Genomic DNA, 17,744 nt, shown 5'->3' on the forward strand with positions numbered 1-17,744 from the left:
GCAGCCATCTGCCGGGACCAGATGGTGAGGTGAAAGAAGTACATGTGCTCTAAATCCCTCCTGAAATCGACACCCATGATAACACTAATGCAGCAGTCGTCTGTTATGATAACAGGAAGTTCCTGTTAAAAATGTGGAATTCTGCTTGTTTAAAACTCATTAATATAAACAGATATCTGGCATCAGCAGACCAGAAGCCCTCAGCTGTCTCTCTTTCTCTGGGATGTTTGTTTTATTTATTTATTTATTTATTTATTTATTTCTGGACCTCTTCACTCTGAGAGAAAGAAAGAAAAAAGTTGTCAGAGATGACAGTCATATGCCTGAGTCGTTTTCTCCCGCAGGTGTGGGAGTGTAAAAACTGTGTGTATGTGTGTTTTCTGCAGAGAGTTGGTGCGTATTCCTTTCTGATAACAATCCAATGACCTTTTAAGGGAAAGAGATGCAGCTTTTAGGACTTCGGCTCTGTTTCCGCAGATCTTTGCCAACAGAGAGTCCAAAACCTACACAACCTCTCCATCTTCACAGACACAGAATTCTGGTGTTTGTTAAAGTCTTCTTGGTATGTAAGTGTGAAGAAATGCTGAACAATAAACACCTGAATCCTGTTACATCAGAGCAGATTTTACTTGCTGTTGCAATCAGAACAGATCGGCCAAGCCTGAAGTGTGTGCAGACTTAAAAAGGCCTCACGGTGTGGTGTGTGCTGCAGAGCATCCATGTCCTGGAAATAAATTACAACCAGGAAGAGAGAGAGAGCGACATTGTGATTTTATTTTATTTTTTTCTGTGTGTAGTGTAGGTGTTCAGCCTTGAAAACGATTTCCTTTTCCTCTTTATGTTCCACAGTTGCATCCTGTTGGCAGGGATTTATCCTTTGGAAGACTTCAGCACTCATTAGTAATGATAAGGATGATGATAATAGTAGTCCCTGCTTGTCTCGTGTAGCCATGGCATCCTGTTTAAGCTCAGGAGTATGTCTGCTCAAAGTAACAACAGCTAGTTTCTCCACAGTAAGAAAAGTGCAGTTGAAACTGGTTATCTCATATTTAGCTGTGGTCAAACCTGAGCGCTGTAATCTGTTTTTATGTTTTTCTTCATTCTAATTTATTTAATAGTGTGTTCTTTTCATTAATCATAGAGACTCGAGTAGTAACATTAACTTGTTATGAAACTTCAGCTTTTATATTTCAGTCAGTTCCCAAAGTGAAATCAGTTACAGTGAAAATGGAAAAACGAACGCTCCGTGCAGTGAGTCCAGGTTTACTTTTCCCTGCTTGTATAGACAGGCCCTCATTGTCCTCTTTTCTGCCTGTCTGTAAACTGCAGGATTGTAATTCGTTCCAGGTGACAGGAGAGCCGGAGAAGTGACATTTTTCATGGTTCTCCTTCACACAGCTGTTCTTAGAAAGCTGTTAATTGTTTATCCGTTGTGGGAAGTAAAAGCACCTGGAGCTTCTGCTGGATGCAGAACAGGCTCCGCCCACCTGCAGTCTGATCCAGGTCTACATGAATCAGAGAGCGACAGCTGAGTCATTCTGACCACGGAGCAGTTTTCCAATTTCTCTTCCAGAGAATTCTTTTTAGTAAGAGGAAAAAATGTACTGTTGAAGATCTTCCCGTCTCCCTCTATCTGTGGGCTGTAGCATTATTTTGAATGCATTCCTACTTAATGTCTTTATAATCATATATTTGATTAAAAGAAGATGTTTTGTTTTTTTGTGGGAGAAACGTTTCGTCACTCATCCAAGTGACTTCTTCAGTCTCAGCTGACTGCAGGTTTCCCCAATCTTATAAACAGTACATTTGCATAATGACTGAAACCAGCCCACTGAAGGAAGAATGGGCTGGGAGGTCAGTTCCTTAATCATAATTATGCAAATTCTCATGACCATTGATCAACAACCACTGACCAAAACCCACTGATCAAAGCCCACTGATCAATGGCCATGAGTACCATTCACAGAGAGTTGGGGAATGGCTGCAATCACAGCATTGTAAGATGGTCCAGATGAACAGAATCAACTTTTGGAGATTTACTTTCCTGGATGATTGAGAATGCATCAAGAAGATGTTTTGTTCATTAAATTTGATTGCAAATAGTATGATATAGACTTAATATTTATGCCTCACTGCATCACTCTGGGAATAACTAAGAGCTTGCAAACAAGAAATGTTCAACACAAAATTTGACCCTCAAATGAGCTCGAGAGTTGGACTCATTAGTTAAGGACGGCAGTGCATCGAGCCCACTCAGTGAAAAGTGAAAAGAAACACACAGCCCTGATGCATTCAGACTCCACTGCTGCATAGCATGACCTCAGACTGGAAGCCTTGTGCTTGGAAGCATAACCTGCACAGTTTAACTTCAGGGTATAAAATACAGCTGTTTTCTCAGAACCAGCAGTGCCTCAAAACTGCTCCGGCATCTGTGCCATGAAGCAACAGACCAAAAACCAACCTTTCACTTTTCAATATGCAATATTTTCCTAAACCTGTTTAGGTAGCTTCCGATACATAAGCAAAACTTAACAGCAAGTGAGAGCAAAGTGCAAAACATAAAGGTCCAAATCAGACCTTTATGGCTGCATCAAAGCAGATGGAGGAAGGAATTGCAGCCCTTGCACCATGGCACCAACTCCAAGACAAGGTATATCATGTGCCAATGGTGCATTGTGCATCAGGTTTTACCATCATTAATGCTGCAACAGGAAAAATTTTAATAAAAGCAATAAGGCAGAAAGGAAATGTGGTCTTCTGATTGACAATCCTCCAACTGCATATTTCAGACTTTCTAGGTCTCTAAAGAAAATCACCAGTATTTTTTGGTGCACAGTCTGGTGCCAAAAGCTACCTTGTGTGTAATGGTAAAATGCAGGAAGCTGAAAAACCTGCATTAATGTGACACCTCAGGATCAGAACCCACTAGAGATTTCCTTGACTCAGCAACCTACAGACTACTAGACGCTTCTCTAGCTTTGGCGTTAACCTTTGAATGCAAAGATCAGATCAGACACAAAACTTCCAAAATCCAAAAATAGCTCCAAAACCTGAGGTTAAAGTTAACGTCAGCTTAACGGATTGTGATGTTAAAGTCAAGCAGAAGGAGGTGATGATCAAATCTAAACGGAGGAGTCAGGCTGACCACAGCCTGACTCATGGATGACATCATCAGGATGCTGCCAGGAAGCCGATATGATAAAGCCCAGATGAAGTTCTGGGAAAATGATGGCAGCAGCGATTTTTCTCTCACACACAGGCACCCATGAGCTGATCTGTACGCCAGGCGTCCCAGGAGCTCTCGCTTCCTCATCTGTCTCTGAAATCAGTGTAGCACCTCTTGCTTATCATCACACACCTTTTACTCACACAGACAAATACAGCCACATGTTTTTAAGCCTGTGCTGGCGACAGAAAGCTTCTGGCATCAACAGGCGTCTGGAGATAAAAAAAAAAAAAAGAAGAAGAAGAAGAAAAGGTTATTAAATGTCTAATTGAATCCTTGAATGTTTCTGTACCCTGCAGCACTCTGACTACAAGATCAGTCCAGCTGCTCTTTTATTAAAGAAGAAGAAAAAATGAAAATGGAGGAAGAAGAAAGGAAGGGAAATTTTCATGCCTGACTGCGTGCCTTTTGTGGAACAAAAACAGTACTGTGAAATCATATTAGCAGTGCAGATAGTCATGTATGTTTTCATATGTGTATGTTTCATAAGTTTAAAATAAAAAACAAACAAACTGAGTCTCATTTGAGTTTTTTCCTAGCTGGAAACAGTGAGAGGAGGGAAGCCGCTCACTGAAGGATGGTGGCCGTGGAGGGAGTGAGTCACTGCTCTGATCCACATCTCTTCACTTTCCAGCTAAATTCACTAAAAAGCAGGAAATAAGTTTGTTGATGTTTAAACGCCACCATACCAGCCAAGAAATACTCTATTTAGGATGTTTGCCTTTGAAGATTCTCCAAACTATTGTGAATGGATTTTTATCTGAAATGCAAAATGTCATTAAATCTTAACAGCACTGGGAATCTGGAAGGGGATGTGATGTTATGGTTACAATTATAATAAAAAATAATGCTCCTTCAAAAGCGCAACCCGCTGAGAAGTTTGCCGACCGCAGTGCCGGCATCTTAACTTCACCATGAAGCTCTTTCTGCACAGCAGTGCACAAAGAGCAAGGAAAGGCAATTTACTGCTGCAAAGAGCTGAAGTGCTCTGAAAGTAGAGGGAGTTCTGATCGAGCTGCCTCTGAAACTCAAAGCTTTACCGAGCCTGTGTTTCTGGGGGAGGAAGTTGTGCTCTAATTCTCTGCATCCTTTAGGGAGAAGAGGAATAATGAGGGAGGGGAATAAAAACGGAGGCAAATTGAGCGCAGAGGGGAAATGATGGAGTTTGGGAGATGTGGCAGGAGAGAGATGGGCAAAGACAGTCGAGGGAGGGAAAAGCGATGTGTTAATAAAAACGAGAGGAAGGAAAACGAGGGTGTGACTGCAGAGGCCCTGGAGAGCTGTGGCAGAGGATTTCATCACCCTGACTCGGAGAAGAAGAAAAGAAAATCAAAATGCAAAGATTGCAGTTCGAAGTGTCACTGCAGCACCGTGAGATTTTGATTCTCTGTGTCTTTGTCCTTTTTCTAAACACGCCATAAGATTGGTGTCATAGTGCATAAATAAAGGCTGTGATTAACTGCCTGGCATCTCATGTCCTTGATCATCCCCAGGGACAAATCACACGTAAGGATGTGCGACCTCTAATGGGCCACCTCTTCTTCTCTTAGCTTGAAAAAAACTGGAATAATAAACAGATTCATTAAATACAAATAAACAAACATGAGGACAAACATTTATAAATTTTAGAGGAAGAAATTCTGATTTGTTTTTTCTTCAAGGCTGAATGAGCATTTCTGAGAATTAAAAGTATCCCTTCTAAAGGATAAGATAAGAGCTCAGGGTCGGGTCAGATTAGTACTGAGTCCTGTATGGTTTTAAACTCTTATGTTTAGGTTCACTTACTTCCTGTTTTATTTTGTCTTTTACTTCCTTCTTTTATTGGTTTCTCCTTCTTTGGAAATGTCTCATTACAAGGGCATTGCTTCAGCCACACCGGTGATTGTTTTTTCTACATCTGTTTCTGTGCCAATGATTCAACACAGCATATTTACTCCTCTGCAAAATTAGCATCGGCTTTAAAGATCGCTATGGCAACACAGATGCTGATCTATAACTCACCAAACCTCCAGGTGGCTGGTCCTCTCCCAGGGTTCCCCCAGAGCTCCTGGATGATTCCCACCTGCATAGGTCGGGCATCGGGGCTTTCCTGCCGCTGGGCCTTCGTGTTCACCCAGGGCACTTATCATGGGCAACACATGGAGGTAAGTTTTGGTTATATCTTGGTGTAATTGTGAAGGACAGAGAGACCTTTAGCTTAAAAAAATACTTGGATGTCATCCTGAATTTGAGTCCTGTCCTCACTAAGTTATTACGAATCCATACACTTTAATCTGAGCACTTATGGATTACTTCCTTCAAAACTCAAACTCAATCAAAAATTCATTGCCCACATTTGGCAATTACATCTACAGAACTGCAGATGTGCAGCAGATCACATAATGTGATAGCAGGCCATAAGTACACCAATGAACACCCACATACCCACCCTGAGCACTCGCAAACCTCAGTGTTTCATATATTGATGTGCAGATAACTGCAGCAGTATTCTTGTACTTGTGCTCCCCACTGAAAGAAGCACCGATGCCTTAAAGTTGATCATGAGTAAAAGCTTTTTGTTTGTTTGGGAGGATTAGTAAAATCTGTGCCGGGTGCTGAGCCTTTTGAACATTTAAGCAGCAGCACATTAACATTTATTTCTTTTCACGTCTAAAATCAAAGCTTTTCCAAACAGCTGCATAAGATTAATCTTTATGTTCAAGTGATATAAAATGCATATATGAATATGCATGAACCATCAGAACATGGATAAATATGCTGAACCTCCTGGATATGATTTTGGAGTAAAGCTGAGAAAACATCTCCTAATGCTGGATTTTAAAAGTTTTCTTATCACTGCATCTTTAATTTCCTGTCTGAAACTGTCATTACACTTGATGATTATACACACTTCATTGAGAAAATGCCCTGAATCTGATCCCATTTCATGTCTGCACACATCATTCCACCTTGTTTTTCCCTTCTGACATCTTATCGCTCAGTTTCTCAATTTTCTTCTAAATCATAAATTTCCTCATTGAGTTTTGGTTTATTTTCCACTTGTTTCTTCTTTATTCCTCTCTTGGACCAAGTGGACCATCACTTTCTCAGCAAGCAGTTCCATTAGTGTTACTGCAAATGGTCTCCTCAGTGTGTAAAACCAAGCAAAAAGTACAGTACGGAGTATCTTCAGCTTCATATGAGAGTCTGTTTGATCCTTGTCAATAAAAGCTGATGTGACTTTTTGGCAGCGCAGTATCTGAAGTGTATTCTCCTCTTTCTCCCTCATCCAAATCTCTGGATCTCGGAGGATCATATTTTAGTGTTTGATTTCAGTTTTACACACTGCAGGCTGGTCTGCTGGCTGTTTCTAAATCCTCTTCCAGGAGAGGAAATTTATGCTGAATTTCACAGCTCAGCTCAGACTTTTCTGATCTGTATCAGGTATGAAAATGTAATCTGTCCTCTGTGATTGCTCTCTCCTGCAGATTTAAAAGAGGCAAAGAGTCCTCACCATCCTTGTTCTAACCACCATGACGAATAATCAAATCCAGCCCACTTGGTGGCTTTTCAGGGTGTGAGAATGACAAGAGATTTGACTTAATTTGGTGGGTTTTTTGCTGTATTTTGTATCAGGAAGCACAGGTACTGTAATACGTCAACAAGGGATGGTTAGGCCGAGGCGCCATGACGCACAGAAGGTGGACAAATTCAATCACAGCCAGCACAGAGGCCTCTGTAATCAGGATGCAGTGCAGCAAAGAGCCCAAACGTTTGATTAGCGCTTGGGTTGCAGGGCCAATCACAGATGAGGGTTTGCAAATCAGATAAAAGATAAAACTGATAAAACCACACTGGCTAATTCTGGGCATGACAGGAAATTCTTCAAAGAGGCTATTAACTCTTCATTTTTCATCCTACAGATGTGGAGGTATCTGAATTTGAGGACGTTTTATAGCTTGGTATGTTTAAAAAAAAAGGTCATTAGGGCATAAGGGGCGTGGCTACACTTACAGTTGTCATTACCAGACTGTATACACATTCATTCCTCATCAAAGAAAAGCAGTGTTGTTTTCTTGAAAAAGTCTTAGATTAAAGTGGGTGTTTGTGTACATTTTGTGTCAGTCTGTTTCTTAAGTATTTAATCTAATTATTGGGGATGGGTAACCCAGAAGCTTCCCTTTTGCTGAAAGCAATTGTGTGAATTAGTGAAGTCGACAACCCACTAAGTGCACGTTTGGAGCGTTTGAGGCTCTGTGAGATGACAGTGTGAACAAACGTATAACAGAGTAGAGAGGGAGGAAGAGGAAGCACTCAGAGAGCGAGTTAGCCAACCCAAAACAATGATCCATGTCCATGATGGCAGCTTTGATAGGTACACCAGTTCAACTCTTCATTAACACAATTATGTAATTAGCCAATCACATGGCTCAAATGACAACTCCATGGACATGATTAGGATGAGCTGCTGGAGTCCAAACTGAGGATGAAAAAGTGGGGAAAAAAGTGATTTAGGTGACTTTGAATGGGGCGTGGTTGTTGGTGCTGTATTTCAGAAACTGCTGATCTTCTGAGATTCGTCCCAGACAACCATCTCTGGTCTGAGGAAGAGAAAACATCCAGTGAGCAGCAGTTCACTGGGTGAAAATGTCTTGTTGATGTCTGATGAGAATAGGCAGACTGCTATGAAAAAACAGGAAAGCAACAGTAAATCATTTCAAACTGATTTCTCAGTTCACTGCACTCACATGTACTTTATCCTTGCTTCCTTCTTGTGTATGACCACCATCAATCCTGTGAAATAATGATTTAGGTGTTGGATTTTCGTCTTCCTGTGTGTGTCCTGTCCTTCCTCCTGTGGTGATTGTCACACAACCAGTCCCCACAGAAAGACCAGCAGAGGGCGACTCCTCTGGATGCAGAAACACTTGCAGCCTCTTGCTTTTTCCTCTGTGAGCTCAGCAAACACAAATTTTTTTACTCTAATGAATAAAACATGATGCTGATTTTGGAAATTATGGTAATTATTATCATCATGTGCCTTTTTACACCTCCTATGGACAGAAATGCAAGCAACAGCAGTTCACATCAATAACTGGGGTTGAAAATTTCTTAAACTGAGAGGAATTTCTATTTGGTTTCAATCATTTAGTCACAATAATGAAAAATAATGTGGTTTTCTGTGTTTATTGGGGAACACAGAGTCTCTGCAGGCCTGCTGGGCTGCACAGTTTGACGCAGTGTTTGCTTTATCCTGCATAATGAGAAAAGCCATCTGGTAAGAATGAGAATACAAAATCTTTAAAGAAAAAATCATCTTCCAGACCCTCGTTCCTTATCAGCCGTGAGTGTTTGATTGGAGGGTTTATTGGACAAAACATCTCTATAGTAGCTTTATTCTAACTCATAACATCTGTTTCTATTTGGTCCAGGAGAGCAGATGTGAAATGAGAGCCCCCAGTGACCCAGAGTCGGCAGCCATCTGGTTTAAATTACCTTTACTTCACTTTACACCAGTTAAATAGTTATGAGATTAGCTGATTTACATCAGTTTGTAGCATTTCATGCCTGAGTTACTGTAATTACATGGGATTTAAATTTAAGATTTGCAGATTTTCTTAACTGCATCTTATTGCAGGTTATGATTGATGGTTTAAAAAAGAGAGAGAATCATAACAGGACATTATGATCTTAAATATAAGATTTAAAACAAGTCACCGAACCTCTGAATTTGTCCTTAGACTTGACCTATGGCTCATCTATGGCTCAAACACACAAAAACAGGACTAAACCATTACACTGCTAATGATACAAGCAAACTGTGCCTATGATCACATACTTTCAAACTTCTGTCCGACCGAGGGCTCCTAACATGATTTAATGCAGCAGAAAAGCCATAAAACACAATAATAAATAATAATAAAGCAGGCCAGGAATGGCGGCTGCACCTCGGCTCATCTGTTAATGGACGATGAAGAGGCGGCAATATGAGACATTTTACCAGCTGAGATCCTTTAAATGTCTGCAGACCACAGCTGAGTTGCTGTTTTCCAGAAGAGAGGGGTGTAGACATATCTTCTCTGTTTGCTTATGCTGAACTCCAAAAGCCCAGCCCTGGATCAGTCAGTGTTATTACACCTGCAAGCAATGAAGTGGGCAAGCAAGCTCCGCGACACGCTGGAGATCAACTACAGGAGAATACGAGGCTTCCAGCTGCTGGTCTTTCTCTCTTTATCCTCCTCTTTCTTTCTGTCTCATGCAGCTCCTTTTTTTTTCCTGCTCGTTTCATTCTTCTGCTTTTTTTATTTTATTTTAAACCTCATCAAAGGAGATTTTGTAAGCATTAATTCGCTGTTTCTAATACGAGTCTTGCTCCCTCCAGGGCAGTTTAACTGAGGATGCCACACTCAGTGCTATCCAACCTATTCTTCATTCCCTTAAAACTTTTTTTCCACAAACATATAAACACAGAAGCAACATTTTCCATCTCTCCCTACATTCTTTTCCCTTTCAGTCTTTTTTCTCTCTGAATTCTTTGCCTGTTTTTTGTGTAGGCACCTTTCCCAAGAGTATTAACTCCTCCACTCTTCTCTCCAGCTTTCAGTATATTTGGACAGCCAGCGAGCAGAAACGCCTGATAATAAACTCCAGAGCAGATCAATTATTCTCTCAGAGTACGAGGAGCTGGACGGAGAGAGCTTTTAGTTCAGCAACGTTTTAGATTTTGCAGATCGTGCACAACAGAGCAGCATTTCATGAGCTGCATTAGCGAGTCAGCCAGGTGCTGCAACTATAAAGAACAAACTGCTGACTGATTATTATTTCAAACTGGCATTCACGCTTTGCTTTAAAGGCTGAGGCTATATGTAAATTACATATTCAAAATATTATGTGTTATGTTGTGTTATGTAGTCAGTGCCAGGATTGATCATTTGTTCACTAAACACAACTGAACTCAGAATCAGTTCAGTTTACTGAGTTCCCAAGCCCGTGATCTCAAAGAACAAAAAAACTTCGTATGCACAACAATATCATCGTGCCACAACTGATTAAAGCTGACCGAGACGGCCTTTAGACATGCTACAGTGTTGCAAGTTGCAGACTTGTATGAGAGCACCATATCTGATCTGACAGAGGTAACAAGGGTGGGTGGTCCAACCTGCTTCAACAGGACAATTGGCACCTCTATACAGAGGATATCCAGACATTTCCTTGGCCAGCTTTTAATCCCACTATGTCTCCAGCTGAACATGTCTGGATGTGTGCAGGCTGCACTTCTCCAGGAATGGAGAGCAATTCCTGAAAAACAGATCCGGACACTTGTGTAGTCCACGAGCAGTCTGTGACTGCTTGCACTGAGTCACAGTCTGTTCGTGGACAGCACAAGTGTCCGGAGGCCATACCTTATATTAAACATCCTGTATATGCATGTGTTACATTAGTCAGTGAAATCTATTTAAAACATATTTGACTAATTTACATTGATAACAGTAAGTTTGCTCCTTTCAGTTTAGTCATGTTTAGTTTTTATTAGTTTCAGTGTTCATCTTAGTATTTGTTTTATAATCATATGGAGGTAATTATGGCAACAGACTCATGGTCATGGAGAACAAACCATAGTTAGTTTATTTCAGATAGTTCTTGTCTAAATCTAGTTTTACTCATTATTATTTCAGGTAACTAGAACAGTTTTTCTCTCTGGTCATAGTTTTACCAAATTAAAATAAACTTGGTGGTGAAAAACTGGATCTGAAAGAAGTGAAAATGAGTGTGTTTACAGAAATAATCACATCAATTTCTGAGTTATTTTTCTTTTCTTTGTGTTTTAAGCAAGTGAACTGAGTATCGTTTTAGTCTGGACTCTTGGTCAGATTAAACAATAATATTATACCTTTATATTTTTTAATTTATGATAGACATTTTGAGAAAATAAATGCCACACAACACAATCAATTGCAGCCCTGATCCAATAACAAAATAGAAAAACTCAAATCAATCAACTCCGATATGAGACTACAGTAATCAGCAGTTTCATCCCGCCGTGTCAGCAAACTGTCTTTCTCCCAGATTATACTGTTACAGCAATAATAAACGAAGGTATTGTGTACCTGTTAAAAAGCTGCTCCACAGCCTCGTGAAATGTTTGGACATCACTGCCTGCAGATCACCTAACAGTATTAGGAAAACTCAGAATAAAAGAGAAGCATATTAATTTAAAACAAAAACTGTGGGAGGAATTTCTCACAGTGAACTTCTGAACTGAAGCAGCTCTTCCTCATAAAACAGGCAGTCAGGTTTCTCAGCTGTTGCAAAATTAGGCTAAAGGGCATTTTCTCAACTCTGTTAATTTCACTGTGACAAACTGTCACAAGGACACTGACAATTTTGCAGTTGTGTTTGGGAACATGGATGATTTCTACAAAAATCTAAAGCTTTAAAGAGAAAATGTTATTAACAAGGCCATCTGTGTTCCTTCTGTATCTATTATTCCCGTTCAGGCAGCACATACAGGGTGGTAGACAGCAACATTAAAATTTTAGTCAAATAAAAATGGGAATTGCAACAAAAGTTGATACATTTAATAGTTTGACAAAGACAAGAAACTGAATTCAAAGACAAACTGAGGCGCTTTTCAGCAGGAGGAGTGGCGCTTATACATCTGCAGTATGCTCAGATAAAGGGACCATCATCACAGTGAAACCCAGAGTCAGTTAAACTTGAGAGATATCAATCTGTCCAGTGGGCTGCTAGTTTGCATACTTCTGACCAGACTGTGTGACAGTCTGAGGATTTGCCATACTGGTCATGCTGGATGATTTTGCAAGCATCATAACATCTGCCATGGTGTCTCTTTCAGTCTGTAACATGTGTTTAGTGTGACGTGTCATCATCCGTGAGGAGAACGTGGTACCGGTCACAGACTTTTCACTTTTCTGCTGTGATGTCTCTCCTTAGTCGGCCTTGTTGGATCATTTCACTCGTGGCTGGACCAGAGAAATTCTAGCCAGCTGGTTGTCATCAGGGCTGATTGTGGTCCAGTGTATTTAAAGAGCTGACCTGGTTTCTCTTCATGCATGCTGTGACTTCTATCAGCCACAATGCTGTCGCAGCCTCTTTTCAGTCTGTACCCTTTGATGTTCTGACTTTCATCCCTTTCCTTCTTCTTGCAATCTTATTTCTCTCTTTTTTTGTTTAAAAAAATCTTTATCTATAAATTTTATCTTTGGTTTGCATTCGTCTAAATGGCATTTCATGACCACTGTGTTACACCTTTCCCCACCACCACCCTGGCATTTCTGGAATTTTGTTCTCAATAAGGGCTCTTCATGTCCTCTGTGCCTTCTCTCCCAGTCATCATGGCAAATTTGTTCTTATCCTTCTGTCTACCCATTCTCCCATCTGGGAAAAACCAAGAGGGTGATGCGCGAGAATGCTTCGACCTCTCCTATTCATCTACCGGAAAGAGTCAAAACTTCTGCAAGAACAAAGTCTGCCCAAACCAAATGATTTCTTCCTTCTTATTTATTCTAATCCAGTTGTCTTAATGAATGTGAAAACCTGTTTCATTTCCTGCTTTCTGTTGTTATTCCATGAGCCAGAGCTTTAACATGAAAGTTCTGTTTCTTGAAATACTACTTAGAACAAATACTGTGAAGACAGGAAATGCTCTTGTGTCTTTAAAAACAGACCATGCATTTCACTTCCTCTTTGCAGTATTTTCTGACAAACCAGCCTGAGGGAGGAAAGAAGAAACGTTAAACCAGTAATATACTGAGCTTGATTCAGCAAGAGAGATGAGAATTCACAGCCACCTGCTCAGAGCTTGACATAAAACAATTTAAACATCTGATTCTCGTGCTTTTTAAGCACCTCTGCTGCTGTGAGTGACTCTCTCAGGGTCTTCAGTGAAAACTCTTCATCAGAGTTTGACCTCTTCATCCCAGCAAACCCTTACTCTGCACTGCCAGAGATACTGGGTAAACTGAGATGGGAGAATAATTACGAGAACGCTGCTGTCTTACAGTAAGCCTTTCATGCTCTGCAAACTGTTTACGTTGAGGAAATGCAAGATAAGTGGCCTTGTGACTGGAAGCAGGCCAGCTCAAATCAGCAGAATATCTACAGAAATCTGGGTGGTGGAAGTGAGGCCGGTAACGCTTCCTCTTCCTTCAGAGCCACACATGAACAGCACGCTCTCCCCCCCTAAAACAGTTACAATCAAAAGCCCTTGAGAGTTGGTGTGTGAATGCATGTGACCCTTCGTCCTCTTGCAACAGAGAGAACGTGTTCTCAGCCGTTTTCTTCAGTCAGTAGCTTAAGACAAAAAACCCCATTAACAAGCACTGAAAGCTCCATAGTGTCAGCCTGCAGGTCTTCACATCTGGATGCCTTAGATTACCCTCTAACAGCTCGTTTTAATGCACAACATTTGGAAACAGTGATTGGGCTGGTACTTATACAAGGCTTTTATACTCTGAGCACTTTTTACTGCAAGCCTCATTCATTCAGTCACACACACACATTCACACAAACCCTTTTTTCTACACCTCAACGGCTTGGCTATCATTCACATACACACTCACACTCCAATGGGATAATTTGGGGTTCAGTATTTTCCCAGAGGAACCGCTGAGGCTCCAATTGGTAGATGAGCAGCTCTAACTCTGATCCCCTAATTTATCAGATTTGTCTGCCCAAAAAATGTGATTACATGTTCTGCTGTAAAAAAGCTTGACCTGCGCTACCACACCGAGTTAATTAATCGGACGACGACCTACAAACTCTTCTCGCTGCAAAAATGTGACTTAGATGAAGGAAAATCCATTTGAAGTCATACAGAAATTAAAACAGCTAGTTATGGCACATCAGTCAGGTTTAGAAACACTTACATCAAGCATTCGTCTTGTTTAGAAATTTGCCAAAGACCTAATATTTGTGCACACATCTCTTCAACATCTTTCCCTATTCATGCCCTATTCACTGTAATATAAACTAGTATGCTAATTTTGGCTAGTGGAAATCAAGAACGTGAACAGCTGACTCCTGATGGTTCAGTCAGCCTAGAATGAAAATAGGAGGGACTGACACCTTCAACATCTTGGCGTCCACTTTTGATCACAGTGTGATTCCACGTGTCTCCTGGTGGAATCACACACACAGTCACAACAGTCACAATCCTACTCAGAGTGACTACAGTCACTCTCAAGAAGACTCTTTGAGTTTCAGACTGGACTCTGAATGTAAGCGGTTAACCCTCATGTTGTGTTCATTTTGTGTTCCCAGTCAAAAATGACGGTTCTATTAAGACTCATCATAAAAACTATAATAATAGATTTGTTGTGATTTTTTTTATTTAAAAAAAGATTTTCAATTAACTTTTAATACAAAAAAGCAACTAAACATGAGGTAGTTTGTAAAAATTTATTACAACTTCAAAAATATTTTTATAGTAAGTATATTTCAATGTCATGGCATATATTCATGATTTAGGTGTCTTACGGTATACTGAAATATTTCAAGATTTTATTTTATTTTCCACCATAATTTATTTTCTTAACTCCTTATCCAGTTCAACTGAAGCTTATCCCAGCTGTCATGGAGTCATAGGCGGGATAACATCTGGACTGGTCACCAAGGTAACCAAGGTTTTGGTGCCTTAAGCTAACCAAACATTGAATTAAAAAAAAAAAATAATAATAATAATAATAATAATAATAATAATCACCAATTGAAAACAAATGTAGCTGAGAAGAAAACACAAACAGGATAAGAGTTATATCCTCCTAGCTGACAGTCTTACACCTTCCTTCCTGCCTCCTTTTATGCTTACTTTGTCTTTGGAGCATGCAGGACAGTTCACGCTCTGCAGCAACTGGTGTGTCCAGGCACCGACGTCAAAGGACAGCTTGTGCATTTCCAAGAGATGCCAGTCGCTTTGACAAAACAATAGCACTTGATGTCCTGGTAATGAAAAGAGGGTTGAACGTCTCTACTAAATGTTGCGCCAATGTTACGCCCCGACCTAGAGGTAACCAAGATATAACACATAAAGTGACTCCCCTGTTTTTCCCCCCTGCCAAGGAGGTACAACAGCCACAGCAGGGGTTCAGTCCAAACAGAAATATTTTATTTATCCACATCATAATGGGCAATCACTCAAAAACAAATATAGATTCCTAGAAACAATGTTATTTCATGATTGTTTTAAACAATTTAAAAACAATTTTGTTTTCTCCAAACCTTAATAAGTGATCCTGAAGTACAGCATATAGGTTGTTTACCTTATGACCTAAAATCTGCAAAGAGGCTCACCCTGCTTGCATACACAAAGAGTTTTTATATTTGTTCTTTAGTAGATATCAACTCACATCCTGCCATTTCTGTGATATGCAGAATACTGAAAGGTCTGCTACGTCTCCTACCAGGACAAAGCCCTAGGATAGACCCAGGACACACTGGAGAGATTATGTCCCTCAGCTGGTTTGGGAACACCTTGGTGTCCGCCCAGATGAGCAGCAGGCGTTGTCTCTGTTTAAACTGCAACCAGAACCTGAATAAACAGGAGAAAATGGATGGACTTCAATTACACTTTATGCTCACAGTTTTTTTACAGCATTACTGACAAAAGTAATGTTTTTAATAAGCTTTCTTTCTTGAATATGCTGCCGTGCTGCCAGCAGACCTGTCTATGGGTGTAACTGGTCATAGGAGAACAAATGCCAACTGCCACAAAGAAATCAATATAATGTGAAAACTGACCAGAAAGGGAGAAAAACATAAAAAAATGGAGTTGTGATATCTCAGTCTGGAGCAAAGAGACCAACAGAGAAACAAAACTGATCACATTAAAAAGTATAAGTGAAATTGTAAGTATTGAATCAGCTCACCTGGGCCTTGGAAGAAGGAAATTCAATAAAAGACCCCGAAGAGAAACAATGGCTGTATTGATTTCAGCATATTAAACAAGCTGTGAGGTGTTGATTAATTACTTCTGCCAGTGAACCCCTTAATGACTTCATCCAGTCGCCGCGCTGCTAATTAACAAGTGATTAAAAAGGCAGGCGGAAATGTCTAATCTAGGCCGGTGGTAGAGCTCACAAGGAAGTCATTCTGCACTCAGTGCGCCTGACCCCCCCCCCCCCCCCCCCCCCACCCCAAAAAAAGCCCCAAGACAGTCGTCCAGGGACTAATTTAGCCTTTGTTCAGGTTGTGTGAATGGAAGTGGAGGGCTCTCTTGGGGAGAGTAACTGGAGAGTGACTCGTCTGCTCCACTGTCACTGTTCATTCAGTGAGCTGATACTGGCATGGCACTTGTTCGCTAATGATCTCGCAGCAGTGGGCTGATTCACAGCCCACTTTCTGGGTTGCTCCCTTTTCTGTCCCTTTCTTCTTCTGCAGCAGCAGAGGTTAACAGAACATGGGTGCTGCTGTGCTTTCATACGTCTATATTTGATCCACTTCGCTCACCAGTCTCATGCCCCTAAGTGATTCACAGAGGAAAGTAAATGACTTTCATTTCTTAACAGCAGAAACATGATTAGCAGGGCTGAATTTTTCAGTCTGAAATGCTCCAAATTTACTGCTTAATAAAAGAACATCCTAAAGCTAAAAGAAACAGTTGCATTAATCTGTTTGAGCCTCCTGTATGTTGCTTTATGCCTGTACTTTATACCCCAATAAACAAATGCATGGCAATCATGTGCTTTAAGCTGTTTTTGCCGACTCAGAATGGATTTTTCTCAGTTCTGCTTTTGAATACAAATGAGGGCATTGAACTTCTCAGTGCAGGTCACCGAAATAATTCAGAGCTGCTGCACTCAGCAGATGATGGGATTTCAAAATATGACAGCTTGAGTAAACATTTATTTTGTAGCCATTGTGCAGCACTGCTGTCCACTGTGTCGCCCCGCTCCGTGGACCTCTCACAGTCAGAATAAAATGGCAATGTGATGTATTGGCTTTCGCTATCAGCAGCCAGCAGGCCCTATGTAATCAGCACCATGTTTCTCCAGAGGAGAAGTGATTCTTCAAACTAGAGATCATTGTGCAGTCTGTGCACAGTCCAGGCTCTCCCTGGTTCAGTGTGGGTTTCACACAGATCTGATAAGCGCTCAGATGAGTGTAAATGGGTAATTTGCTGTCGCGGGAACCTCATTGCTCAGCAAAAACAGATTAATTTAATTCTAATTTGAGAGCGTTAGCAGAGCAAGGTGCTTTGACTGAACTGCTGTGACACTGTGACAAAGATGTGATTGAGTTTAATGTGTCCATAAATGAATAGATGCACTGTCTCAGAAGCAGTAATGTGAACATTAAAATGCTATCCACCCTCTGCGCTACTCTTACACTGTTAAACATAATCAACTTGAGACTTTCTATTCATCCCAGGAGTTACTCACTGAAGAAGTATTTTGTAATAACTTGCATTTTAATACGCTTTGTTGCCTTCAGCTCTCATTTTGGCAGCCCACAGACAGCAGACTGAATTGGCATAATTTCATGAGTTACCTTCCCCTTGTGGCTGCATTTTGTTCTCTGA

The 17,744-nt window shown here is 40.7% G+C and overlaps 1 long non-coding RNA gene across 1 annotated transcript; it reads right to left on the reverse strand.

Moving 5' to 3' along the window:
• Positions 1–6,038: 6,038 nt before the first annotated feature.
• LOC112842034 (uncharacterized) lies at positions 6,039–11,403 on the reverse strand. Its single transcript, XR_003213609.1, has 3 exons — positions 11,314–11,403; positions 7,954–8,155; positions 6,039–7,806 (listed from the first exon to the last, which is right to left on the reverse strand). It is a non-coding gene; the product is annotated as an uncharacterized LOC112842034 (long non-coding RNA).
• Positions 11,404–17,744: the final 6,341 nt, after the last annotated feature.

Source organism: Oreochromis niloticus, linkage group LG13 (assembly GCF_001858045.2).
Source record: "Oreochromis niloticus isolate F11D_XX linkage group LG13, O_niloticus_UMD_NMBU, whole genome shotgun sequence".
Classification (NCBI taxonomy): Eukaryota; Metazoa; Chordata; class Actinopteri; order Cichliformes; family Cichlidae; genus Oreochromis; species Oreochromis niloticus.